The sequence below is a fragment of the Rhea pennata genome, chromosome 13 (genome assembly GCF_028389875.1).
Source record: "Rhea pennata isolate bPtePen1 chromosome 13, bPtePen1.pri, whole genome shotgun sequence".
Classification (NCBI taxonomy): Eukaryota; Metazoa; Chordata; class Aves; order Rheiformes; family Rheidae; genus Rhea; species Rhea pennata.
In genome coordinates, this window is record NC_084675.1 from 692,586 (window position 1) to 718,773 (window position 26,188).

The 26,188-nt window shown below is 59.8% G+C and overlaps 14 non-coding genes across 14 annotated transcripts; 10 read left to right on the forward strand and 4 right to left on the reverse strand.

Annotated features, from left to right (window-relative positions):
• The first annotated feature begins 2,605 nt into the window (after nt 1–2,605).
• Nucleotides 2,606–2,679, forward strand: TRNAN-GUU (transfer RNA asparagine (anticodon GUU)). The gene has a single exon. It is a non-coding gene; the product is annotated as a tRNA-Asn (tRNA).
• Nucleotides 2,680–3,627: 948 nt separating this feature from the next.
• Nucleotides 3,628–3,699, forward strand: TRNAH-GUG (transfer RNA histidin (anticodon GUG)). Its single transcript has one exon. It is a non-coding gene; the product is annotated as a tRNA-His (tRNA).
• Nucleotides 3,700–4,782: 1,083 nt separating this feature from the next.
• Nucleotides 4,783–4,876, reverse strand: TRNAI-UAU (transfer RNA isoleucine (anticodon UAU)). The gene is made up of 2 exons: nt 4,839–4,876; nt 4,783–4,818 (listed from the first exon to the last, which is right to left on the reverse strand). It is a non-coding gene; the product is annotated as a tRNA-Ile (tRNA).
• Nucleotides 4,877–8,083: 3,207 nt separating this feature from the next.
• TRNAN-GUU (transfer RNA asparagine (anticodon GUU)) lies at nt 8,084–8,157 on the forward strand. The gene has a single exon. It is a non-coding gene; the product is annotated as a tRNA-Asn (tRNA).
• Nucleotides 8,158–9,106: 949 nt separating this feature from the next.
• On the forward strand, nt 9,107–9,178 carry TRNAH-GUG (transfer RNA histidin (anticodon GUG)). Its single transcript has one exon. It is a non-coding gene; the product is annotated as a tRNA-His (tRNA).
• Nucleotides 9,179–10,257: 1,079 nt separating this feature from the next.
• Nucleotides 10,258–10,351, reverse strand: TRNAI-UAU (transfer RNA isoleucine (anticodon UAU)). The gene is made up of 2 exons: nt 10,314–10,351; nt 10,258–10,293 (listed from the first exon to the last, which is right to left on the reverse strand). It is a non-coding gene; the product is annotated as a tRNA-Ile (tRNA).
• A 3,206-nt stretch (nt 10,352–13,557) lies between these two features.
• On the forward strand, nt 13,558–13,631 carry TRNAN-GUU (transfer RNA asparagine (anticodon GUU)). The gene has a single exon. It is a non-coding gene; the product is annotated as a tRNA-Asn (tRNA).
• Nucleotides 13,632–14,580: 949 nt separating this feature from the next.
• On the forward strand, nt 14,581–14,652 carry TRNAH-GUG (transfer RNA histidin (anticodon GUG)). The gene has a single exon. It is a non-coding gene; the product is annotated as a tRNA-His (tRNA).
• A 1,082-nt stretch (nt 14,653–15,734) lies between these two features.
• Nucleotides 15,735–15,828, reverse strand: TRNAI-UAU (transfer RNA isoleucine (anticodon UAU)). The gene is made up of 2 exons: nt 15,791–15,828; nt 15,735–15,770 (listed from the first exon to the last, which is right to left on the reverse strand). It is a non-coding gene; the product is annotated as a tRNA-Ile (tRNA).
• A 3,207-nt stretch (nt 15,829–19,035) lies between these two features.
• TRNAN-GUU (transfer RNA asparagine (anticodon GUU)) lies at nt 19,036–19,109 on the forward strand. The gene has a single exon. It is a non-coding gene; the product is annotated as a tRNA-Asn (tRNA).
• A 949-nt stretch (nt 19,110–20,058) lies between these two features.
• TRNAH-GUG (transfer RNA histidin (anticodon GUG)) lies at nt 20,059–20,130 on the forward strand. The gene has a single exon. It is a non-coding gene; the product is annotated as a tRNA-His (tRNA).
• Nucleotides 20,131–21,213: 1,083 nt separating this feature from the next.
• Nucleotides 21,214–21,307, reverse strand: TRNAI-UAU (transfer RNA isoleucine (anticodon UAU)). The gene is made up of 2 exons: nt 21,270–21,307; nt 21,214–21,249 (listed from the first exon to the last, which is right to left on the reverse strand). It is a non-coding gene; the product is annotated as a tRNA-Ile (tRNA).
• Nucleotides 21,308–24,513: 3,206 nt separating this feature from the next.
• TRNAN-GUU (transfer RNA asparagine (anticodon GUU)) lies at nt 24,514–24,587 on the forward strand. The gene has a single exon. It is a non-coding gene; the product is annotated as a tRNA-Asn (tRNA).
• Nucleotides 24,588–25,535: 948 nt separating this feature from the next.
• TRNAH-GUG (transfer RNA histidin (anticodon GUG)) lies at nt 25,536–25,607 on the forward strand. Its single transcript has one exon. It is a non-coding gene; the product is annotated as a tRNA-His (tRNA).
• The last annotated feature ends 581 nt before the right edge of the window (nt 25,608–26,188 follow it).

Genomic DNA, 26,188 nt, shown 5'->3' on the forward strand with positions numbered 1-26,188 from the left:
GACAGCAGGCAGCATTAGTGTCCTCTGTCTCTTCTGGGGGCACAGGTTGGTTCCACAACGTCCGGGAGATAGATACACGAGTGCTGTTGAATCCCAGTGCGAGGGGCAGCAGAAACGAGGTCCAAAGCCCTTGCCCCTTTACTAAGCGGCATGTCTGCAAGCAAAGCAGGTGCTTAGGAAGAGGGCAGGGACAATGAGGGTAAAAGAAGACAACAGAAGAAGAGGCTGCTGCCAGCAGCAGGCCAAAAGCGCGCGACCGTCATCCAGCTCCTCAGGAAGGATTCACAAAGCCCCTTCCTGAGTTTGTTGAAGGACAGGGAGATGCTTTGTTCCTGGTTCAGAGGAGACTCGTGGACAGGCTTCAAGGAGCCTTGAATTTGAAAGAGGCTGACAGAGCTGTCAAGCAGCCTTGAGCTGACCGTGGCTTACAGGGAGCTACTAGGTGCAGCTTTGAAACCGAATGGAATGGTGCCCGCGGGCAAATCTGGGCACTCGGCCCTGGGAAAGGCAGCGCCTGCACTGAAAACCCCACGCAGAGCCCGCCGCAGGAGCAGAGTGGCAGTGCAGTGGGAGCAGCTGGGTCCGTGACCCAGAGGGTGATCGATCCACAGAGCCTCTGCTACGCAGCATTTCCCTTCCGTGTTTCATCACGCGATGCATCATGTCTTCAACTTGATAGGGAATCCTGCCCACAGGGCTTGTCTGCCTGTCTGCGAGGGTGGCCGTCTATCCTCTGCTCCCCAGCCCGCCCCTGTGCTGCCCCCTCTCTCCTGTCTTCAGGCCCCAGATCCGAGTGCTAGCTCAGCCCTGGGCAGGGAAGGGGCAGCATCCCAAGAGGAAGCTCCGTCTCCGTGGGGCCTGGCAAAGTCAGGACAGACAGCTCCTGATTTGGGACCCAGGTGGCTCTGGGGTTTGGCGCTCTGGCAGCTGGGGACCGTCTGAGGGAGCCCCAGAGCCCGTGACTGACAGCTGTGTTGCAGGGCTGGGCGGACTGTTCAGGGAGCCTGCTAGGGACCCTGTCCTGGGCACAGCTGTCAGGTGATGGTTCGAGAGCACGGAAGGGGAGCTTCCGAATGCCCCGGTCAGTGTGCAAGAGCACCAGCGCTCATGCCAGTGGTGACATTCACCGGGAAGCGTGGGAAGGGTCTCTCCTGGGCTTTGCTGCGGAGCCGCCTGCTGCGGCCTCTGGGGGACTGGGTAGTGCGGGGAGCTCAGGCCAGAAAGACAAGGCAGCTGCTGCGGCAGGCGAGTCGCATCCCACAGATCCGGAGACCCTTTCTGAGTCACCCAGTGCCTCGCAGGAGCCACCAGGAAACAAATACTCTCCCTCACCGAGGGGGGATTTGTCAGAAGACAGGACTGCCCTGGAGCTGGGTGCACAAGCAAGCGCAGGATGGCTGTTGTAAGAGAGGAAATGCCCTGTTCCCCGTGCCTGCTCCGAGCTCTTGTGGCACTGATCAGGTCCCCTTGCTTTCAGGCTGCCCCCAAGGTGGGAGGCCTGGCTTGCTGTGGCAATAGGGAGCCCTTCCCCGGCCGGGAATCGAACCTAGGCCGCGGCGGTGAGAGTGCCAAATCCTGACCACGAGACCACCAGCGAGGAGTGGCCCAACCCGCCTGGGCACCCACTGGTGGGCACCAGCCCAGTCCTGCCGGGGACCGGCCCCTCCAAGCACAGCCCCACACAGCTTCTTAGCTCCTAACACCTTGGCAAATGCCCTCCTGCGTTAAATTCAGCTGCAGCTCTCCTAGGTGTGCCTCTGTGGGACAAAACTGCCCGTACTTCCATTTCAAGCCAGGAGGCTTCACGCACTGCTGTGCGCCTAGAGCACAGAACCGGCTCCCTGGAAGGCGAGTCTGTCCTCTGCCAGGGTCAGTCCAGCCCCACGCAGAGCGAACAGATAAAGCGGAGGAGGAGGAGAGCTTGAGAAGGGCTGAGGCAGAGGAAACCTCACTCAAACGCCTGCTCGGAAACAACCCCTGCCTCAAGCACTTCTTATTCCGGAAGTCTCTGCAAAATGGTCCTGAGGGCGCTGACAAGGTCTGATGGTGCTGGGGCTTGCAGGAAGCACAGGCACCCCTCCGTACCTACGGGCAGCGGATGCTGGGTGGTGCTCAGGGCTTGTCCAGGAGAGGAGCCTCCCGCTGCTGGCACCACTTCTACACCTTGCTCCGTGCAGGGGTGGCCAGAGGGAGGGGAGCCAATCCCTCACCCTGGCTCACCTCAGCCAGGTCAGCAGTGCTGTGTGCGCGGCCACTGCCCTGCCTCCAGCACCGGGAGCAGGGCGGGTAAAGGCCTGGGAAATGGCCTTTAAGGAGAGCTGCGCTGCCCAGCTCCCCCTCGACACACAGCGCGTGGGCAAGTGACGCTGCAAGAGACTGAGAAAAGGCCTGCGCTCGAGCCAGCTGCACCACGTGGTGCGTGCACATGCCCTCCACGTGCAGTGCTCTGTGTGCATGGAGCAGCACGGAAACCGGGGTGTGTCTCTGTCCGGGCCTTTGCCTGGGTCTTGGGATCTGGCCCAGGATCAGGGGCATTGCCAGTCCCTCAGCACCAAGGTGTGTGATGACACGGAAGGGAGCATCATGGAGACAGCGCTTGGTGGGGGTCTCTGTGGCGCAATGGGTGAGCGCGCTCGGCTGTTAACCGAGAGGCTGGTGGTTCGAGCCCACCCAGGGACGGCCTCCTTTTGGTGGCACACCTGGGCTCAACAGGTGCACACTGGAGCCCTTGCCACGCCACCCTGAGAGACCCTCCTCAGCACCCGTGGGGGGAATTGCCACAGCCATGACGAGTGGCACTCCCCAGCATCTGCTGGGGGGTGGAAGCGCGTGCTGGCTTCTCCCACATCCCTCCCAGGAAACGGCTCCTCTGCAGGGTGGCTGGCTCCGCCTGCCTGCAGTTGCCAGAGCAGAGGCCTCTTGGCACTTTAGCAGCCCTTCCAGGGTCTCGTACCCTCAAGATCCTGCATGCAGGCCTCAGAGGAGGCTGCTGCTCAGCCTTTTGCTTTGGCATGGGCCTGACCACAGATTTACCTAGCCCTTTAATCCCGCCGTGGTCTTGTTGTCCATGTCAATCCCCAGAATTTACACTTCTCCTGTACAACCGAGAGTTAGGTCCCGACAAGTGATGCTGTCTGTGCGGGGCTGAATTTTCCAATTTCCCCCAGAGACATGCAGAGGTCCTGCGGAGGACCTACAAGGGCACTGCGGCTCTCAAGGCCAAGGTAGCCATGGGTAAATCTTGTGTCTTCTCCCTCGAGTGCCTGGAGGGTCCAGTGCTTGGCATTTGTGACCAAGACTAGCTTGGAGTTGCTGCAGCTGCTCGGTCTCTTGCGAGAAGGCTTCCAGCCTCCCTGAGGTAGGAGGCGGGCTACTGGAGACAGGACTTGTGTTCTGCCCCTTCTGCTGGCGTGCGGTGGGGTCCTGCCAATGGAGGTGGGGGCAAATGCGCGTGATGGGGCTGCAGAGTCAGCTTCTGTTGCTCCTGGGAGCATGCATGGGGGATGGGTGCTGCAGGGTGCCTGCAGGAAGGGCAGTTAAGAGGCCCTTGCTGTTCCCACCCTATTGCCTGAAGGAGGCAGGAGAGAAATAATGCCCAAGGAGCAAAGGCGGTCAGTCACATGCGCAGCTGTGATCGTATAGTGGTTAGTACTCTGCGTTGTGGCCGCAGCAACCTCGGTTCGAATCCGAGTCACAGCAAGGGTTTTGCAAAGCCCGCGGCCTGAGCGGGGGAGTTTGAAAAGACAAGGGAGGCACCTGCAAGGACGGGCCAAGGGTTTCTTTCTTTCCAAAGATGCCGTGGCCTAGGAAGGAGGTACAAGCTCTTCCGTGCTCTCTGTCCCAAACATTCAACGGGCTCGTGCCTAAAACGATGTCCTGCTGTCTAGCGACTGTGCAGCGTCTTCTCCTGTGGGGCTGCCGTGGCAGCTGCGCGTGCCTCTGGGAAAGCATTCAGGCTTCTGCATTCTCTGGGCAAAAGCTTGAGAACTGAGAGACTCTGCCTGGAAAGCACCCAGCTTTTCACCTCCCTTTCTCTTGCCCTCGCTCCCCATTTTGCAGCAAGGGGACTTTCAGCTCCACACCAAAACCACCACCCTGCAACCCCAGCCCAGCCGTGGCTGCCATCGCACTCCGCAGAGACCCAACACCACTAGCTCTTCCCTGGGAGGAAGAGCACATTTTCTTCTCCACGGGGAGCGTGTGACTTTTCCGAGGTTATGCCTCCACGCTTGGCCATGCCTCCATGTTCTGACCAAGCTGTAAGCTGGCTGTGGGAAGGACACCCTCTGTGGAAGGGCAGAGCCGCCTTTCTCCCTTAGCTGCAGCGTGAGAGGAGCGGTGGGGCGGCAGGTTTTGCCTGCAGCTCCACGCCAGTGCGTGGCTGTGGAGAGTCAAGAGTGCTTCCTCCTGGCCTGCCTGGAGGTGGAAGGGTTGTGTAGGAAGGATCGGCCACAGCGAGGCTGGGCAGCGGGTGCTGGGAGAGTGTCCGAATGCTGAAAAGTCAAAGGGAAATGATAGCATCTGAGCACTGAGCGAGCTCTGGACGCTCCCTTCTCTGCACCTGCTGCAGAGAAGGGAGGAGAGCCCAGCTCTGCCTCTGGGGTCCTGAACTGAGTGCTCTGTGGGCAGAGCCCCGGTGAAGCCTGCAAGGGCCCCAAGTGCTTCTGCTCGTCCCGGGTGTCTGTATTGACAGTTCCCGGGATGTCTGTATTGCGACAGACATCACGGCTACACAGGTGCCCTGCCCAAGGCAAGGGGAAGCGCTGCTTGATCAAAAGCCCATGCTCCAGGTGAGGCTTGAACTCACACCCTCAGCATCCCTCTGCTTTGCACTGCTGTATAAGTGCTGCGCGCTGGCCCATTGCGCCACTGGAGCACACTTGGAAAGGTGGACTGGAGCCCACGAGCAGACACCTTTGCCTGTGATTACCAGGGCTCATCAGCATTAACCTGGCACCTCAAGTGCTTTCCTCTTGCCTCGCCCAACAGGGAGCAGCAAGTGTGTGCCCCCCGTTGTGCGTCAGGCTTGCAATATGCACCAGGGCACGGAGAGAGAGGGCAAAAGCACCAAGGGTGGCCTCTCCTCAAGGGAGGGATGATAACTTTATGCCCTCTTCACAACAGATTGTTGCCCTCGGCTACCAGGCCTTTTATCATCTTCTCCCTCTCAGTAATGAGCAGACAAGCACAAACAACAGCAGCCACCTGCCCTGCTCTTTTGGCAGCAAGAGCGCTCCTGAGGTTCGGAGACTTTCGCAATCAACTCCCTTCAAACGAGAGAGATGCTGTCTCTTTTGCTGTCTGTTATACATGCTTGCAGTACCTGGGCCTCTGTGGCTGTGCCTCTGCTCTCCTTGGTTTCAGTGTTGCAAATTGTGCCCTTTCTCTCTTTGGCTTTTGTTCAGCCAAGGGTGCCGGAGAGGTCTTTGGTCCTGCGGCCTGGGGGGCTGGCTACGTCCCAGAGGGCCACAGGCAGCTGACAGCAGGCAGCATTAGTGTCCTCTGTCTCTTCTGGGGGCACAGGTTGGTTCCACAACGTCCGGGAGATAGATACACGAGTGCTGTTGAATCCCAGTGCGAGGGGCAGCAGAAACGAGGTCCAAAGCCCTTGCCCCTTTACTAAGCGGCATGTCTGCAAGCAAAGCAGGTGCTTAGGAAGAGGGCAGGGACAATGAGGGTAAAAGAAGACAACAGAAGAAGAGGCTGCTGCCAGCAGCAGGCCAAAAGCGCGCGACCGTCATCCAGCTCCTCAGGAAGGATTCACAAAGCCCCTTCCTGAGTTTGTTGAAGGACAGGGAGATGCTTTGTTCCTGGTTCAGAGGAGACTCGTGGACAGGCTTCAAGGAGCCTTGAATTTGAAAGAGGCTGACAGAGCTGTCAAGCAGCCTTGAGCTGACCGTGGCTTACAGGGAGCTACTAGGTGCAGCTTTGAAACCGAATGGAATGGTGCCCGCGGGCAAATCTGGGCACTCGGCCCTGGGAAAGGCAGCGCCTGCACTGAAAACCCCACGCAGAGCCCGCCGCAGGAGCAGAGTGGCAGTGCAGTGGGAGCAGCTGGGCCCGTGACCCAGAGGGTGATCGATCCACAGAGCCTCTGCTACGCAGCATTTCCCTTCCGTGTTTCATCACGCGATGCATCATGTCTTCAACTTGATAGGGAATCCTGCCCACAGGGCTTGTCTGCCTGTCTGCGAGGGTGGCCGTCTATCCTCTGCTCCCCAGCCCGCCCCTGTGCTGCCCCCTCTCTCCTGTCTTCAGGCCCCAGATCCGAGTGCTAGCTCAGCCCTGGGCAGGGAAGGGGCAGCATCCCAAGAGGAAGCTCCGTCTCCGTGGGGCCTGGCAAAGTCAGGACAGACAGCTCCTGATTTGGGACCCAGGTGGCTCTGGGGTTTGGCGCTCTGGCAGCTGGGGACCGTCTGAGGGAGCCCCAGAGCCCGTGACTGACAGCTGTGTTGCAGGGCTGGGCGGACTGTTCAGGGAGCCTGCTAGGGACCCTGTCCTGGGCACAGCTGTCAGGTGATGGTTCGAGAGCACGGAAGGGGAGCTTCCGAATGCCCCGGTCAGTGTGCAAGAGCACCAGCGCTCATGCCAGTGGTGACATTCACCGGGAAGCGTGGGAAGGGTCTCTCCTGGGCTTTGCTGCGGGGCCGCCTGCTGCGGCCTCTGGGGGACTGGGTAGTGCGGGGAGCTCAGGCCAGAAAGACAAGGCAGCTGCTGCGGCAGGCGAGTCGCATCCCACAGATCCGGAGACCCTTTCTGTGTCACCCAGTGCCTCGCAGGAGCCACCAGGAAACAAATATTCTCCCTCACCGAGGGGGGATTTGTCAGAAGACAGGACTGCCCTGGAGCTGGGTGCACAAGCAAGCGCAGGATGGCTGTTGTAAGAGAGGAAATGCCCTGTTCCCCGTGCCTGCTCCGAGCTCTTGTGGCACTGATCAGGTCCCCTTGCTTTCAGGCTGCCCCCAAGGTGGGAGGCCTGGCTTGCTGTGGCAATAGGGAGCCCTTCCCCGGCCGGGAATCGAACCTAGGCCGCGGCGGTGAGAGTGCCAAATCCTGACCACGAGACCACCAGCGAGGAGTGGCCCAACCCGCCTGGGCACCCACTGGTGGGCACCAGCCCAGTCCTGCCGGGGACCGGCCCCTCCAAGCACAGCCCCACACAGCTTCTTAGCTCCTAACACCTTGGCAAATGCCCTCCTGCGTTAAATTCAGCTGCAGCTCTCCTAGGTGTGCCTCTGTGGGACAAAACTGCCCGTACTTCCATTTCAAGCCAGGAGGCTTCACGCACTGCTGTGCGCCTAGAGCACAGAACCGGCTCCCTGGAAGGCGAGTCTGTCCTCTGCCAGGGTCAGTCCAGCCCCACGCAGAGCGAACAGATAAAGCGGAGGAGGAGGAGAGCTTGAGAAGGGCTGAGGCAGAGGAAACCTCACTCAAACGCCTGCTCGGAAACAACCCCTGCCTCAAGCACTTCTTATTCCGGAAGTCTCTGCAAAATGGTCCTGAGGGCGCTGACAGGGTCTGATGGTGCTGGGGCTTGCAGGAAGCACAGGCACCCCTCCGTACCTACGGGCAGCGGATGCTGGGTGGTGCTCAGGGCTTGTCCAGGAGAGGAGCCTCCCGCTGCTGGCACCACTTCTACACCTTGCTCCGTGCAGGGGTGGCCAGAGGGAGGGGAGCCAATCCCTCACCCTGGCTCACCTCAGCCAGGTCAGCAGTGCTGTGTGCGCGGCCACTGCCCTGCCTCCAGCACCGGGAGCAGGGCGGGTAAAGGCCTGGGAAATGGCCTTTAAGGAGAGCTGCGCTGCCCAGCTCCCCCTCGACACACAGCGCGTGGGCAAGTGACGCTGCAAGAGACTGAGAAAAGGCCTGCGCTCGAGCCAGCTGCACCACGTGGTGCGTGCACATGCCCTCCACGTGCAGTGCTCTGTGTGCATGGAGCAGCACGGAAACCGGGGTGTGTCTCTGTCCGGGCCTTTGCCTGGGTCTTGGGATCTGGCCCAGGATCAGGGGCATTGCCAGTCCCTCAGCACCAAGGTGTGTGATGACACGGAAGGGAGCATCATGGAGACAGCGCTTGGTGGGGGTCTCTGTGGCGCAATGGGTGAGCGCGCTCGGCTGTTAACCGAGAGGCTGGTGGTTCGAGCCCACCCAGGGACGGCCTCCTTTTGGTGGCACACCTGGGCTCAACAGGTGCACACTGGAGCCCTTGCCACAGCCACCCTGAGAGACCCTCCTCAGCACCCGCGGGGGGAATTGCCGCAGCCATGACGAGTGGCACTCCCCAGCATCTGCTGGGGGGTGGAAGCGCGTGCTGGCTTCTCCCACATCCCTCCCAGGAAACGGCTCCTCTGCAGGGTGGCTGGCTCCGCCTGCCTGCAGTTGCCAGAGCAGAGGCCTCTTGGCACTTTAGCAGCCCTTCCAGGGTCTCGTACCCTCAAGATCCTGCATGCAGGCCTCAGAGGAGGCTGCTGCTCAGCCTTTTGCTTTGGCATGGGCCTGACCACAGATTTACCTAGCCCTTTAATCCCGCCGTGGTCTTGTTGTCCAAGTCAATCCCCAGAATTTACACTTCTCCTGTACAACCGAGAGTTAGGTCCCGACAAGTGATACTGTCTGTGCGGGGCTGAATTTTCCAATTTCCCCCAGAGACATGCAGAGGTCCTGCGGAGGACCTACAAGGGCACTGCGGCTCTCAAGGCCAAGGTAGCCATGGGTAAATCTTGTGTCTTCTCCCTCGAGTGCCTGGAGGGTCCAGTGCTTGGCATTTGTGACCAAGACTAGCTTGGAGTTGCTGCAGCTGCTCGGTCTCTTGCGAGAAGGCTTCCAGCCTCCCTGAGGTAAGAGGCGGGCTACTGGAGACAGGACTTGTGTTCTGCCCCTTCTGCTGGCGTGCGGTGGGGTCCTGCCAATGGAGGTGGGGGCAAATGCGCGTGATGGGGCTGCAGAGTCAGCTTCTGTTGCTCCTGGGAGCATGCATGGGGGATGGGTGCTGCAGGGTGCCTGCAGGAAGGGCAGTTAAGAGGCCCTTGCTGTTCCCACCCTATTGCCTGAAGGAGGCAGGAGAGAAATAATGCCCAAGGAGCAAAGGCGGTCAGTCACATGCGCAGCTGTGATCGTATAGTGGTTAGTACTCTGCGTTGTGGCCGCAGCAACCTCGGTTCGAATCCGAGTCACAGCAAGGGTTTTGCAAAGCCCGCGGCCTGAGCGGGGGAGTTTGAAAAGACAAGGGAGGCACCTGCAAGGACGGGCCAAGGGTTTATTTCCAAAGATGCTGTGGCCTAGGAAGGAGGTACAAGCTCTTCTGTGCTCTCTGTCCCAAACATTCAACGGGCTCGTGCCTAAAACGATGTCCTGCTGTCTAGCGACTGTGCAGCGTCTTCTCCTGTGGGGCTGCCGTGGCAGCTGCGCGTGCCTCTGGGAAAGCATTCAGGCTTCTGCATTCTCTGGGCAAAAGCTTGAGAACTGAGAGACTCTGCCTGGAAAGCACCCAGCTTTTCACCTCCCTTTCTCTTGCCCTCGCTCCCCATTTTGCAGCAAGGGGACTTTCAGCTCCACACCAAAACCACCACCCTGCAACCCCAGCCCAGCCGTGGCTGCCATCGCACTCCGCAGAGACCCAACACCACTAGCTCTTCCCTGGGAGGAAGAGCACATTTTCTTCTCCACGGGGAGCGTGTGACTTTTCCGAGGTTATGCCTCCACGCTTGGCCATGCCTCCATGTTCTGACCAAGCTGTAAGCTGGCTGTGGGAAGGACACCCTCTGTGGAAGGGCAGAGCCGCCTTTCTCCCTTAGCTGCAGCGTGAGAGGAGCGGTGGGGCGGCAGGTTTTGCCTGCAGCTCCACGCCAGTGCGTGGCTGTGGAGAGTCAAGAGTGCTTCCTCCTGGCCTGCCTGGAGGTGGAAGGGTTGTGTAGGAAGGATCGGCCACAGCGAGGCTGGGCAGCGGGTGCTGGGAGAGTGTCCGAATGCTGAAAAGTCAAAGGGAAATGATAGCATCTGAGCACTGAGCGAGCTCTGGACGCTCCCTTCTCTGCACCTGCTGCAGAGAAGGGAGGAGAGCCCAGCTCTGCCTCTGGGGTCCTGAACTGAGTGCTCTGTGGGCAGAGCCCCGGTGAAGCCTGCAAGGGCCCCAAGTGCTTCTGCTCGTCCCGGGTGTCTGTATTGACAGTTCCCGGGATGTCTGTATTGCGACAGACATCACGGCTACACAGGTGCCCTGCCCAAGGCAAGGGGAAGCGCTGCTTGATCAAAAGCCCATGCTCCAGGTGAGGCTTGAACTCACACCCTCAGCATCCCTCTGCTTTGTACTGCTGTATAAGTGCTGCGCGCTGGCCCATTGCGCCACTGGAGCACACTTGGAAAGGTGGACTGGAGCCCACGAGCAGACACCATTGCCTGTGATTACCAGGGCTCATCAGCATTAACCTGGCACCTCAAGTGCTTTCCTCTTGCCTCGCCCAACAGGGAGCAGCAAGTGTGTGCCCCCCGTTGTGCGTCAGGCTTGCAATATGCACCAGGGCACGGAGAGAGAGGGCAAAAGCACCAAGGGTGGCCTCTCCTCAAGGGAGGGATGATAACTTTATGCCCTCTTCACAACAGATTGTTGCCCTCGGCTACCAGGCCTTTTATCATCTTCTCCCTCTCAGTAATGAGCAGACAAGCACAAACAACAGCAGCCACCTGCCCTGCTCTTTTGGCAGCAAGAGCGCTCCTGAGGTTCGGAGACTTTCGCAATCAACTCCATTCAAACGAGAGAGATGCTGTCTCTTTTGCTGTCTGTTATACATGCTTGCAGTACCTGGGCCTCTGTGGCTGTGCCTCTGCTCTCCTTGGTTTCAGTGTTGCAAATTGTGCCCTTTCTCTCTTTGGCTTTTGTTCAGCCAAGGGTGCCGGAGAGGTCTTTGGTCCTGCGGCCTGGGGGCTGGCTACGTCCCAGAGGGCCACAGGCAGCTGACAGCAGGCAGCATTAGTGTCCTCTGTCTCTTCTGGGGGCACAGGTTGGTTCCACAACGTCCGGGAGATAGATACACGAGTGCTGTTGAATCCCAGTGCGAGGGGCAGCAGAAACGAGGTCCAAAGCCCTTGCCCCTTTACTAAGCGGCATGTCTGCAAGCAAAGCAGGTGCTTAGGAAGAGGGCAGGGACAATGAGGGTAAAAGAAGACAACAGAAGAAGAGGCTGCTGCCAGCAGCAGGCCAAAAGCGCGCGACCGTCATCCAGCTCCTCAGGAAGGATTCACAAAGCCCCTTCCTGAGTTTGTTGAAGGACAGGGAGATGCTTTGTTCCTGGTTCAGAGGAGACTCGTGGACAGGCTTCAAGGAGCCTTGAATTTGAAAGAGGCTGACAGAGCTGTCAAGCAGCCTTGAGCTGACCGTGGCTTACAGGGAGCTACTAGGTGCAGCTTTGAAACCGAATGGAATGGTGCCCGCGGGCAAATCTGGGCACTCGGCCCTGGGAAAGGCAGCGCCTGCACTGAAAACCCCACGCAGAGCCCGCCGCAGGAGCAGAGTGGCAGTGCAGTGGGAGCAGCTTGGCCCGTGACCCAGAGGGTGATCGATCCACAGAGCCTCTGCTACGCAGCATTTCCCTTCCGTGTTTCATCACGCGATGCATCATGTCTTCAACTTGATAGGGAATCCTGCCCACAGGGCTTGTCTGCCTGTCTGCGAGGGTGGCCGTCTATCCTCTGCTCCCCAGCCCGCCCCTGTGCTGCCCCCTCTCTCCTGTCTTCAGGCCCCAGATCCGAGTGCTAGCTCAGCCCTGGGCAGGGAAGGGGCAGCATCCCAAGAGGAAGCTCCGTCTCCGTGGGGCCTGGCAAAGTCAGGACAGACAGCTCCTGATTTGGGACCCAGGTGGCTCTGGGGTTTGGCGCTCTGGCAGCTGGGGACCGTCTGAGGGAGCCCCAGAGCCCGTGACTGACAGCTGTGTTGCAGGGCTGGGCGGACTGTTCAGGGAGCCTGCTAGGGACCCTGTCCTGGGCACAGCTGTCAGGTGATGGTTCGAGAGCACGGAAGGGGAGCTTCCGAATGCCCCGGTCAGTGTGCAAGAGCACCAGCGCTCATGCCAGTGGTGACATTCACCGGGAAGCGTGGGAAGGGTCTCTCCTGGGCTTTGCTGCGGGGCCGCCTGCTGCGGCCTCTGGGGGACTGGGTAGTGCGGGGAGCTCAGGCCAGAAAGACAAGGCAGCTGCTGCGGCAGGCGAGTCGCATCCCACAGATCCGGAGACCCTTTCTGTGTCACCCAGTGCCTCGCAGGAGCCACCAGGAAACAAATATTCTCCCTCACCGAGGGGGGATTTGTCAGAAGACAGGACTGCCCTGGAGCTGGGTGCACAAGCAAGCGCAGGATGGCTGTTGTAAGAGAGGAAATGCCCTGTTCCCCGTGCCTGCTCCGAGCTCTTGTGGCACTGATCAGGTCCCCTTGCTTTCAGGCTGCCCCCAAGGTGGGAGGCCTGGCTTGCTGTGGCAATAGGGAGCCCTTCCCCGGCCGGGAATCGAACCTAGGCCGCGGCGGTGAGAGTGCCAAATCCTGACCACGAGACCACCAGCGAGGAGTGGCCCAACCCGCCTGGGCACCCACTGGTGGGCACCAGCCCAGTCCTGCCGGGGACCGGCCCCTCCAAGCACAGCCCCACACAGCTTCTTAGCTCCTAACACCTTGGCAAATGCCCTCCTGCGTTAAATTCAGCTGCAGCTCTCCTAGGTGTGCCTCTGTGGGACAAAACTGCCCGTACTTCCATTTCAAGCCAGGAGGCTTCACGCACTGCTGTGCGCCTAGAGCACAGAACCGGCTCCCTGGAAGGCGAGTCTGTCCTCTGCCAGGGTCAGTCCAGCCCCACGCAGAGCGAACAGATAAAGCGGAGGAGGAGGAGAGCTTGAGAAGGGCTGAGGCAGAGGAAACCTCACTCAAACGCCTGCTCGGAAACAACCCCTGCCTCAAGCACTTCTTATTCCGGAAGTCTCTGCAAAATGGTCCTGAGGGCGCTGACAGGGTCTGATGGTGCTGGGGCTTGCAGGAAGCACAGGCACCCCTCCGTACCTACGGGCAGCGGATGCTGGGTGGTGCTCAGGGCTTGTCCAGGAGAGGAGCCTCCCGCTGCTGGCACCACTTCTACACCTTGCTCCGTGCAGGGGTGGCCAGAGGGAGGGGAGCCAATCCCTCACCCTGGCTCACCTCAGCCAGGTCAGCAGTGCTGTGTGCGTGGCCACTGCCCTGCCTCCAGCACCGGGAGCAGGGCGGGTAAAGGCCTGGGAAATGGCCTTTAAGGAGAGCTGCGCTGCCCAGCTCCCCCTCGACACACAGCGCGTGGGCAAGTGACGCTGCAAGAGACTGAGAAAAGGCCTGCGCTCGAGCCAGCTGCACCACGTGGTGCGTGCACATGCCCTCCACGTGCAGTGCTCTGTGTGCATGGAGCAGCACGGAAACCGGGGTGTGTCTCTGTCCGGGCCTTTGCCTGGGTCTTGGGATCTGGCCCAGGATCAGGGGCATTGCCAGTCCCTCAGCACCAAGGTGTGTGATGACACAGAAGGGAGCATCATGGAGACAGCACTTGGTGGGGGTCTCTGTGGCGCAATGGGTGAGCACGCTCGGCTGTTAACCGAGAGGCTGGTGGTTCGAGCCCACCCAGGGACGGCCTCCTTTTGGTGGCACACCTGGGCTCAACAGGTGCACACTGGAGCCCTTGCCACAGCCACCCTGAGAGACCCTCCTCAGCACCCGCGGGGGGAATTGCCGCAGCCATGACGAGTGGCACTCCCCAGCATCTGCTGGGGGGTGGAAGCGCGTGCTGGCTTCTCCCACATCCCTCCCAGGAAACGGCTCCTCTGCAGGGTGGCTGGCTCCGCCTGCCTGCAGTTGCCAGAGCAGAGGCCTCTTGGCACTTTAGCAGCCCTTCCAGGGTCTCGTACCCTCAAGATCCTGCATGCAGGCCTCAGAGGAGGCTGCTGCTCAGCCTTTTGCTTTGGCATGGGCCTGACCACAGATTTACCTAGCCCTTTAATCCCGCCGTGGTCTTGTTGTCCAAGTCAATCCCCAGAATTTACACTTCTCCTGTACAACCGAGAGTTAGGTCCCGACAAGTGATGCTGTCTGTGCGGGGCTGAATTTTCCAATTTCCCCCAGAGACATGCAGAGGTCCTGCGGAGGACCTACAAGGGCACTGCGGCTCTCAAGGCCAAGGTAGCCATGGGTAAATCTTGTGTCTTCTCCCTCGAGTGCCTGGAGGGTCCAGTGCTTGGCATTTGTGACCAAGACTAGCTTGGAGTTGCTGCAGCTGCTCGGTCTCTTGCGAGAAGGCTTCCAGCCTCCCTGAGGTAGGAGGCGGGCTACTGGAGACAGGACTTGTGTTCTGCCCCTTCTGCTGGCGTGCGGTGGGGTCCTGCCAATGGAGGTGGGGGCAAATGCGCGTGATGGGGCTGCAGAGTCAGCTTCTGTTGCTCCTGGGAGCATGCATGGGGGATGGGTGCTGCAGGGTGCCTGCAGGAAGGGCAGTTAAGAGGCCCTTGCTGTTCCCACCCTATTGCCTGAAGGAGGCAGGAGAGAAATAATGCCCAAGGAGCAAAGGCGGTCAGTCACATGCGCAGCTGTGATCGTATAGTGGTTAGTACTCTGCGTTGTGGCCGCAGCAACCTCGGTTCGAATCCGAGTCACAGCAAGGGTTTTGCAAAGCCCGCGGCCTGAGCGGGGGAGTTTGAAAAGACAAGGGAGGCACCTGCAAGGACGGGCCAAGGGTTTCTTTCTTTCCAAAGATGCCGTGGCCTAGGAAGGAGGTACAAGCTCTTCCGTGCTCTCTGTCCCAAACATTCAACGGGCTCGTGCCTAAAACGATGTCCTGCTGTCTAGCGACTGTGCAGCGTCTTCTCCTGTGGGGCTGCCGTGGCAGCTGCGCGTGCCTCTGGGAAAGCATTCAGGCTTCTGCATTCTCTGGGCAAAGCTTGAGAACCGAGAGACTCTGCCTGGAAAGCACCCAGCTTTTCACCTCCCTTTCTCTTGCCCTCGCTCCCCATTTTGCAGCAAGGGGACTTTCAGCTCCACACCAAAACCACCACCCTGCAACCCCAGCCCAGCCGTGGCTGCCATCGCACTCCGCAGAGACCCAACACCACTAGCTCTTCCCTGGGAGGAAGAGCACATTTTCTTCTCCACGGGGAGCGTGTGACTTTTCCGAGGTTATGCCTCCACGCTTGGCCATGCCTCCATGTTCTGACCAAGCTGTAAGCTGGCTGTGGGAAGGACACCCTCTGTGGAAGGGCAGAGCCGCCTTTCTCCCTTAGCTGCAGCGTGAGAGGAGCGGTGGGGCGGCAGGTTTTGCCTGCAGCTCCACGCCAGTGCGTGGCTGTGGAGAGTCAAGAGTGCTTCCTCCTGGCCTGCCTGGAGGTGGAAGGGTTGTGTAGGAAGGATCGGCCACAGCGAGGCTGGGCAGCGGGTGCTGGGAGAGTGTCCGAATGCTGAAAAGTCAAAGGGAAATGATAGCATCTGAGCACTGAGCGAGCTCTGGACGCTCCCTTCTCTGCACCTGCTGCAGAGAAGGGAGGAGAGCCCAGCTCTGCCTCTGGGGTCCTGAACTGAGTGCTCTGTGGGCAGAGCCCCGGTGAAGCCTGCAAGGGCCCCAAGTGCTTCTGCTCGTCCCGGGTGTCTGTATTGACAGTTCCCGGGATGTCTGTGTTGCGACAGACATCACGGCTACACAGGTGCCCTGCCCAAGGCAAGGGGAAGCGCTGCTTGATCAAAAGCCCATGCTCCAGGTGAGGCTTGAACTCACACCCTCAGCATCCCTCTGCTTTGCACTGCTGTATAAGTGCTGCGCGCTGGCCCATTGCGCCACTGGAGCACACTTGGAAAGGTGGACTGGAGCCCACGAGCAGACACCTTTGCCTGTGATCACCAGGGCTCATCAGCATTAACCTGGCACCTCAAGTGCTTTCCTCTTGCCTCGCCCAACAGGGAGCAGCAAGTGTGTGCCCCCCGTTGTGCGTCAGGCTTGCAATATGCACCAGGGCACGGAGAGAGAGGGCAAAAGCACCAAGGGTGGCCTCTCCTCAAGGGAGGGATGATAACTTTATGCCCTCTTCACAACAGATTGTTGCCCTCGGCTACCAGGCCTTTTATCATCTTCTCCCTCTCAGTAATGAGCAGACAAGCACAAACAACAGCAGCCACCTGCCCTGCTCTTTTGGCAGCAAGAGCGCTCCTGAGGTTCGGAGACTTTCGCAATCAACTCCATTCAAATGAGAGAGATGCTGTCTCTTTTGCTGTCTGTTATACATGCTTGCAGTACCTGGGCCTCTGTGGCTGTGCCTCTGCTCTCCTTGGTTTCAGTGTTGCAAATTGTGCCCTTTCTCTCTTTGGCTTTTGTTCAGCCAAGGGTGCCGGAGAGGTCTTTGGTCCTGCGGCCTGGGGGGCTGGCTACGTCCCAGAGGGCCACAGGCAGCTGACAGCAGGCAGCATTAGTGTCCTCTGTCTCTTCTGGGGGCACAGGTTGGTTCCACAACGTCCGGGAGATAGATACACGAGTGCTGTTGAATCCCAGTGCGAGGGGCAGCAGAAACGAGGTCCAAAGCCCTTGCCCCTTTACTAAGCGGCATGTCTGCAAGCAAAGCAGGTGCTTAGGAAGAGGGCAGGGACAATGAGGGTAAAAGAAGACAACAGAAGAAGAGGCTGCTGCCAGCAGCAGGCCAAAAGCGCGCGACCGTCATCCAGCTCCTCAGGAAGGATTCACAAAGCCCCTTCCTGAGTTTGTTGAAGGACAGGGAGATGCTTTGTTCCTGGTTCAGAGGAGACTCGTGGACAGGCTTCAAGGAGCCTTGAATTTGAAAGAGGCTGACAGAGCTGTCAAGCAGCCTTGAGCTGACCGTGGCTTACAGGGAGCTACTAGGTGCAGCTTTGAAACCGAATGGAATGGTGCCCGCGGGCAAATCTGGCCACTCGGCCCTGGGAAAGGCAGCGCCTGCACTGAAAACCCCACGCAGAGCCCGCCGCAGGAGCAGAGTGGCAGTGCAGTGGGAGCAGCTGGGCCCGTGACCCAGAGGGTGATCGATCCACAGAGCCTCTGCTACGCAGCATTTCCCTTCCGTGTTTCATCACGCGATGCATCATGTCTTCAACTTGATAGGGAATCCTGCCCACAGGGCTTGTCTGCCTGTCTGCGCGGGTGGCCGTCTATCCTCTGCTCCCCAGCCCGCCCCTGTGCTGCCCCCTCTCTCCTGTCTTCAGGCCCCAGATCCGAGTGCTAGCTCAGCCCTGGGCAGGGAAGGGGCAGCATCCCAAGAGGAAGCTCCGTCTCCGTGGGGCCTGGCAAAGTCAGGACAGACAGCTCCTGATTTGGGACCCAGGTGGCTCTGGGGTTTGGCGCTCTGGCAGCTGGGGACCGTCTGAGGGAGCCCCAGAGCCCGTGACTGACAGCTGTGTTGCAGGGCTGGGCGGACTGTTCAGGGAGCCTGCTAGGGACCCTGTCCTGGGCACAGCTGTCAGGTGATGGTTCGAGAGCACGGAAGGGGAGCTTCCGAATGCCCCGGTCAGTGTGCAAGAGCACCAGCGCTCATGCCAGTGGTGACATTCACCGGGAAGCGTGGGAAGGGTCTCTCCTGGGCTTTGCTGCGGGGCCGCCTGCTGCGGCCTCTGGGGGACTGGGTAGTGCGGGGAGCTCAGGCCAGAAAGACAAGGCAGCTGCTGCGGCAGGCGAGTCGCATCCCACAGATCCGGAGACCCTTTCTGTGTCACCCAGTGCCTCGCAGGAGCCACCAGGAAACAAATATTCTCCCTCACCGAGGGGGGATTTGTCAGAAGACAGGACTGCCCTGGAGCTGGGTGCACAAGCAAGCGCAGGATGGCTGTTGTAAGAGAGGAAATGCCCTGTTCCCCGTGCCTGCTCCGAGCTCTTGTGGCACTGATCAGGTCCCCTTGCTTTCAGGCTGCCCCCAAGGTGGGAGGCCTGGCTTGCTGTGGCAATAGGGAGCCCTTCCCCGGCCGGGAATCGAACCTAGGCCACGGCGGTGAGAGTGCCAAATCCTGACCACGAGACCACCAGCGAGGAGTGGCCCAACCCGCCTGGGCACCCACTGGTGGGCACCAGCCCAGTCCTGCCGGGGACCGGCCCCTCCAAGCACAGCCCCACACAGCTTCTTAGCTCCTAACACCTTGGCAAATGCCCTCCTGCGTTAAATTCAGCTGCAGCTCTCCTAGGTGTGCCTCTGTGGGACAAAACTGCCCGTACTTCCATTTCAAGCCAGGAGGCTTCACGCACTGCTGTGCGCCTAGAGCACAGAACCGGCTCCCTGGAAGGCGAGTCTGTCCTCTGCCAGGGTCAGTCCAGCCCCACGCAGAGCGAACAGATAAAGCGGAGGAGGAGGAGAGCTTGAGAAGGGCTGAGGCAGAGGAAACCTCACTCAAACGCCTGCTCGGAAACAACCCCTGCCTCAAGCACTTCTTATTCCGGAAGTCTCTGCAAAATGGTCCTGAGGGCGCTGACAGGGTCTGATGGTGCTGGGGCTTGCAGGAAGCACAGGCACCCCTCCGTACCTACGGGCAGCGGATGCTGGGTGGTGCTCAGGGCTTGTCCAGGAGAGGAGCCTCCCGCTGCTGGCACCACTTCTACACCTTGCTCCGTGCAGGGGTGGCCAGAGGGAGGGGAGCCAATCCCTCACCCTGGCTCACCTCAGCCAGGTCAGCAGTGCTGTGTGCGCGGCCACTGCCCTGCCTCCAGCACCGGGAGCAGGGCGGGTAAAGGCCTGGGAAATGGCCTTTAAGGAGAGCTGCGCTGCCCAGCTCCCCCTCGACACACAGCGCGTGGGCAAGTGACGCTGCAAGAGACTGAGAAAAGGCCTGCGCTCGAACCAGCTGCACCACGTGGTGCGTGCACATGCCCTCCACGTGCAGTGCTCTGTGTGCATGGAGCAGCACGGAAACCGGGGTGTGTCTCTGTCCGGGCCTTTGCCTGGGTCTTGGGATCTGGCCCAGGATCAGGGGCATTGCCAGTCCCTCAGCACCAAGGTGTGTGATGACACGGAAGGGAGCATCATGGAGACAGCGCTTGGTGGGGGTCTCTGTGGCGCAATGGGTGAGCACGCTCGGCTGTTAACCGAGAGGCTGGTGGTTCGAGCCCACCCAGGGACGGCCTCCTTTTGGTGGCACACCTGGGCTCAACAGGTGCACACTGGAGCCCTTGCCACAGCCACCCTGAGAGACCCTCCTCAGCACCCGCGGGGGGAATTGCCGCAGCCATGACGAGTGGCACTCCCCAGCATCTGCTGGGGGGTGGAAGCGCGTGCTGGCTTCTCCCACATCTCTCCCAGGAAACGGCTCCTCTGCAGGGTGGCTGGCTCCGCCTGCCTGCAGTTGCCAGAGCAGAGGCCTCTTGGCACTTTAGCAGCCCTTCCAGGGTCTCGTACCCTCAAGATCCTGCATGCAGGCCTCAGAGGAGGCTGCTGCTCAGCCTTTTGCTTTGGCATGGGCCTGACCACAGATTTACCTAGCCCTTTAATCCCGCCGTGGTCTTGTTGTCCAAGTCAATCCCCAGAATTTACACTTCTCCTGTACAACCGAGAGTTAGGTCCCGACAAGTGATACTGTCTGTGCGGGGCTGAATTTTCCAATTTCCCCCAGAGACATGCAGAGGTCCTGCGGAGGACCTACAAGGGCACTGCGGCTCTCAAGGCCAAGGTAGCCATGGGTAAATCTTGTGTCTTCTCCCTCGAGTGCCTGGAGGGTCCAGTGCTTGGCATTTGTGACCAAGACTAGCTTGGAGTTGCTGCAGCTGCTCGGTCTCTTGCGAGAAGGCTTCCAGCCTCCCTGAGGTAGGAGGCGGGCTACTGGAGACAGGACTTGTGTTCTGCCCCTTCTGCTGGCGTGCGGTGGGGTCCTGCCAATGGAGGTGGGGGCAAATGCGCGTGATGGGGCTGCAGAGTCAGCTTCTGTTGCTCCTGGGAGCATGCATGGGGGATGGGTGCTGCAGGGTGCCTGCAGGAAGGGCAGTTAAGAGGCCCTTGCTGTTCCCACCCTATTGCCTGAAGGAGGCAGGAGAGAAATAATGCCCAAGGAGCAAAGGCGGTCAGTCACATGCGCAGCTGTGATCGTATAGTGGTTAGTACTCTGCGTTGTGGCCGCAGCAACCTCGGTTCGAATCCGAGTCACAGCAAGGGTTTTGCAAAGCCCGCGGCCTGAGCGGGGGAGTTTGAAAAGACAAGGGAGGCACCTGCAAGGACGGGCCAAGGGTTTCTTTCTTTCCAAAGATGCCGTGGCCTAGGAAGGAGGTACAAGCTCTTCCGTGCTCTCTGTCCCAAACATTCAACGGGCTCGTGCCTAAAACGATGTCCTGCTGTCTAGCGACTGTGCAGCGTCTTCTCCTGTGGGGCTGCCGTGGCAGCTGCGCGTGCCTCTGGGAAAGCATTCAGGCTTCTGCATTCTCTGGGCAAAAGCTTGAGAACTGAGAGACTCTGCCTGGAAAGCACCCAGCTTTTCACCTCCCTTTCTCTTCCCCTCGCTCCCCATTTTGCAGCAAGGGGACTTTCAGCTCCACACCAAAACCACCACCCTGCAACCCCAGCCCAGCCGTGGCTGCCATCTCACTCCGCAGAGACCCAACACCACTAGCTCTTCCCTGGGAGGAAGAGCACATTTTCTTCTCCACGGGGAGCGTGTGACTTTTCCGAGGTTATGCCTCCACGCTTGGCCATGCCTCCATGTTCTGACCAAGCTGTAAGCTGGCTGTGGGAAGGACACCCTCTGTGGAAGGGCAGAGCCGCCTTTCTCCCTTAGCTGCAGCGTGAGAGGAGCGGTGGGGCGGCAGGTTTTGCCTGCAGCTCCACGCCAGTGCGTGGCTGTGGAGAGTCAAGAGTGCTTCCTCCTGGCCTGCCTGGAGGTGGAAGGGTTGTGTAGGAAGGATCGGCCACAGCGAGGCTGGGCAGCGGGTGCTGGGAGAGTGTCCGAATGCTGAAAAGTCAAAGGGAAATGATAGCATCTGAGCACTGAGCGAGCTCTGGACGCTCCCTTCTCTGCACCTGCTGCAGAGAAGGGAGGAGAGCCCAGCTCTGCCTCTGGGGTCCTGAACTGAGTGCTCTGTGGGCAGAGCCCCGGTGAAGCCTGCAAGGGCCCCAAGTGCTTCTGCTCGTCCCGGGTGTCTGTATTGACAGTTCCCGGGATGTCTGTGTTGCGACAGACATCACGGCTACACAGGTGCCCTGCCCAAGGCAAGGGGAAGCGCTGCTTGATCAAAAGCCCATGCTCCAGGTGAGGCTTGAACTCACACCCTCAGCATCCCTCTGCTTTGCACTGCTGTATAAGTGCTGCGCGCTGGCCCATTGCGCCACTGGAGCACACTTGGAAAGGTGGACTGGAGCCCACGAGCAGACACCTTTGCCTGTGATCACCAGGGCTCATCAGCATTAACCTGGCACCTCAAGTGCTTTCCTCTTGCCTCGCCCAACAGGGAGCAGCAAGTGTGTGCCCCCCGTTGTGCGTCAGGCTTGCAATATGCACCAGGGCACGGAGAGAGAGGGCAAAAGCACCAAGGGTGACCTCTCCTCAAGGGAGGGATGATAACTTTATGCCCTCTTCACAACAGATTGTTGCCCTCGGCTACCAGGCCTTTTATCATCTTCTCCCTCTCAGTAATGAGCAGACAAGCACAAACAACAGCAGCCACCTGCCCTGCTCTTTTGGCAGCAAGAGCGCTCCTGAGGTTCGGAGACTTTCGCAATCAACTCCCTTCAAACGAGAGAGATGCTGTCTCTTTTGCTGTCTGTTATACATGCTTGCAGTACCTGGGCCTCTGTGGCTGTGCCTCTGCTCTCCTTGGTTTCAGTGTTGCAAATTGTGCCCTTTCTCTCTTTGGCTTTTGTTCAGCCAAGGGTGCCGGAGAGGTCTTTGGTCCTGCGGCCTGGGGGGCTGGCTACGTCCCAGAGGGCCACAGGCAGCTGACAGCAGGCAGCATTAGTGTCCTCTGTCTCTTCTGGGGGCACAGGCTGATTCCACAACGTCCGGGAGATAGATACACGAGTGCTGTTGAATCCCAGTGCGAGGGGCAGCAGAAACGAGGTCCAAAGCCCTTGCCCCTTTACTAAGCGGCATGTCTGCAAGCAAAGCAGGTGCTTAGGAAGAGGGCAGGGACAATGAGGGTAAAAGAAGACAACAGAAGAAGAGGCTGCTGCCAGCAGCAGGCCAAAAGCGCGCGACCGTCATCCAGCTCCTCAGGAAGGATTCACAAAGCCCCTTCCTGAGTTTGTTGAAGGACAGGGAGATGCTTTGTTCCTGGTTCAGAGGAGACTCGTGGACAGGCTTCAAGGAGCCTTGAATTTGAAAGAGGCTGACAGAGCTGTCAAGCAGCCTTGAGCTGACCGTGGCTTACAGGGAGCTACTAGGTGCAGCTTTGAAACCGAATGGAATGGTGCCCGCGGGCAAATCTGGGCACTCGGCCCTGGGAAAGGCAGCGCCTGCGCTGAAAACCCCACGCAGAGCCCGCCGCAGGAGCAGAGTGGCAGTGCAGAGTGGAGCAGCTGGCCCGTGACCCAGAGGGTGATCGATCCACAGAGCCTCTGCTACGCAGCATTTCCCTTCCGTGTTTCATCATGCGATGCATCATGTCTTCACTTGATAGGGAATCCTGCCCACAGGGCTTGTCTGCCTGTCTGCGAGGTGGCCGTCTATCCTCTGCTCCCCAGCCCGCCCCTGTGCTGCCCCCTCTCTCCTGTCTTCAGGCCCCAGATCCGAGTGCTAGCTCAGCCCTGGGCAGGGAAGGGGCAGCATCCTAAGAGGAAGCTCCGTCTCCGTGGGGCCTGGCAAAGTCAGGACAGACAGCTCCTGATCTGGGACCCAGGTGGCTCTGGGGTTTGGCGCTCTGGCAGCTGGGGACCGTCTGAGGGAGCCCCAGAGCCCGTGACTGACAGCTGTGTTGCAGGGCTGGGCGGACTGTTCAGGGAGCCTGCTAGGGACCCTGTCCTGGGCACAGCTGTCAGGTGATGGTTCGAGAGCACGGAAGGGGAGCTTCCGAATGCCCCGGTCAGTGTGCAAAGAGCACCAGCGCTCATGCCAGTGGTGACATTCACCGGGAAGCGTGGGAAGGGTCTCTCCTGGGCTTTGCTGCGGGGCCGCCTGCTGCGGCCTCTGGGGGACTGGGTAGTGCGGGGAGCTCAGGCCAGAAAGACAAGGCAGCTGCTGCGGCAGGCGAGTCGCATCCCACAGATCCGGAGACCCTTTCTGTGTCACCCAGTGCCTCGCAGGAGCCACCAGGAAACAAATATTCTCCCTCACCGAGGGGGGATTTGTCAGAAGACAGGACTGCCCTGGAGCTGGGTGCACAAGCAAGCGCAGGATGGCTGTTGTAAGAGAGGAAATGCCCTGTTCCCCGTGCCTGCTCCGAGCTCTTGTGGCACTGATCAGGTCCCCTTGCTTTCAGGCTGCCCCCAAGGTGGGAGGCCTGGCTTGCTGTGGCAATAGGGAGCCCTTCCCCGGCCGGGAATCGAACCTAGGCCGCGGCGGTGAGAGTGCCAAATCCTGACCACGAGACCACCAGCGAGGAGTGGCCCAACCCGCCTGGGCACCCACTGGTGGGCACCAGCCCAGTCCTGCCGGGGACCGGCCCCTCCAAGCACAGCCCCACACAGCTTCTTAGCTCCTAACACCTTGGCAAATGCCCTCCTGCGTTAAATTCAGCTGCAGCTCTCCTAGGTGTGCCTCTGTGGGACAAAACTGCCCGTACTTCCATTTCAAGCCAGGAGGCTTCACGCACTGCTGTGCGCCTAGAGCACAGAACCGGCTCCCTGGAAGGCGAGTCTGTCCTCTGCCAGGGTCAGTCCAGCCCCACGCAGAGCGAACAGATAAAGCGGAGGAGGAGGAGAGCTTGAGAAGGGCTGAGGCAGAGGAAACCTCACTCAAACGCCTGCTCGGAAACAACCCCTGCCTCAAGCACTTCTTATTCCGGAAGTCTCTGCAAAATGGTCCTGAGGGCGCTGACAGGGTCTGATGGTGCTGGGGCTTGCAGGAAGCACAGGCACCCCTCCGTACCTACGGGCAGCGGATGCTGGGTGGTGCTCAGGGCTTGTCCAGGAGAGGAGCCTCCCGCTGCTGGCACCACTTCTACACCTTGCTCCGTGCAGGGGTGGCCAGAGGGAGGGGAGCCAATCCCTCACCCTGGCTCACCTCAGCCAGGTCAGCAGTGCTGTGTGCGTGGCCACTGCCCTGCCTCCAGCACCGGGAGCAGGGCGGGTAAAGGCCTGGGAAATGGCCTTTAAGGAGAGCTGCGCTGCCCAGCTCCCCCTCGACGCACAGCGCGTGGGCAAGTGACGCTGCAAGAGACTGAGAAAAGGCCTGCGCTCGAGCCAGCTGCACCACGTGGTGCGTGCACATGCCCTCCACGTGCAGTGCTCTGTGTGCATGGAGCAGCACGGAAACCGGGGTGTGTCTCTGTCCGGGCCTTTGCCTGGGTCTTGGGATCTGGCCCAGGATCAGGGGCATTGCCAGTCCCTCAGCACCAAGGTGTGTGATGACACAGAAGGGAGCATCATGGAGACAGCGCTTGGTGGGGGTCTCTGTGGTGCAATGGGTGAGCGCGCTCGGCTGTTAACCGAGAGGCTGGTGGTTCGAGCCCACCCAGGGACGGCCTCCTTTTGGTGGCACACCTGGGCTCAACAGGTGCACACTGGAGCCCTTGCCACAGCCACCCTGAGAGACCCTCCTCAGCACCCGCGGGGAGAATTGCCACAGCCATGACGAGTGGCACTCCCCAGCATCTGCTGGGGGGTGGAAGCGCGTGCTGGCTTCTCCCACATCCCTCCCAGGAAACGGCTCCTCTGCAGGGTGGCTGGCTCCGCCTGCCTGCAGTTGCCAGAGCAGAGGCCTCTTGGCACTTTAGCAGCCCTTCCAGGGTCTCGTACCCTCAAGATCCTGCATGCAGGCCTCAGAGGAGGCTGCTGCTCAGCCTTTTGCTTTGGCATGAGCCTGACCACAAATTATCTAGCCCTTTAATCCCGCCGTGGTCTTGTTGTCCAAGTCAATCCCCAGAATTTACACTTCTCCTGTACAACCGAGAGTTAGGTCCCGACAAGTGATGCTGTCTGTGCGGGGCTGAATTTTCCAATTTCCCCCAGAGACATGCAGAGGTCCTGCGGAGGACCTACAAGGGCACTGCGGCTCTCAAGGCCAAGGTAGCCATGGGTAAATCTTGTGTCTTCTCCCTCGAGTGCCTGGAGGGTCCAGTGCTTGGCATTTGTGACCAAGACTAGCTTGGAGTTGCTGCAGCTGCTCGGTCTCTTGCGAGAAGGCTTCCAGCCTCCCTGAGGTAGGAGGCGGGCTACTGGAGACAGGACTTGTGTTCTGCCCCTTCTGCTGGCGTGCGGTGGGGTCCTGCCAATGGAGGTGGGGGCAAATGCGCGTGATGGGGCTGCAGAGTCAGCTTCTGTTGCTCCTGGGAGCATGCATGGGGGATGGGTGCTGCAGGGTGCCTGCAGGAAGGGCAGTTAAGAGGCCCTTGCTGTTCCCACCCTATTGCCTGAAGGAGGCAGGAGAGAAATAATGCCCAAGGAGCAAAGGCGGTCAGTCACATGCGCAGCTGTGATCGTATAGTGGTTAGTACTCTGCGTTGTGGCCGCAGCAACCTCGGTTCGAATCCGAGTCACAGCAAGGGTTTTGCAAAGCCCGCGGCCTGAGCGGGGGAGTTTGAAAAGACAAGGGAGGCACCTGCAAGGACGGGCCAAGGGTTTCTTTCTTTCCAAAGATGCCGTGGCCTAGGAAGGAGGTACAAGCTCTTCCGTGCTCTCTGTCCCAAACATTCAACGGGCTCGTGCCTAAAACGATGTCCTGCTGTCTAGCGACTGTGCAGCGTCTTCTCCTGTGGGGCTGCCGTGGCAGCTGCGCGTGCCTCTGGGAAAGCATTCAGGCTTCTGCATTCTCTGGGCAAAGCTTGAGAACCGAGAGACTCTGCCTGGAAAGCACCCAGCTTTTCACCTCCCTTTCTCTTGCCCTCGCTCCCCATTTTGCAGCAAGGGGACTTTCAGCTCCACACCAAAACCACCACCCTGCAACCCCAGCCCAGCCGTGGCTGCCATCGCACTCCGCAGAGACCCAACACCACTAGCTCTTCCCTGGGAGGAAGAGCACATTTTCTTCTCCACGGGGAGCGTGTGACTTCCGAGGTTATGCCTCCACGCTTGGCCATGCCTCCATGTTCTGACCAAGCTGTAAGCTGGCTGTGGGAAGGACAC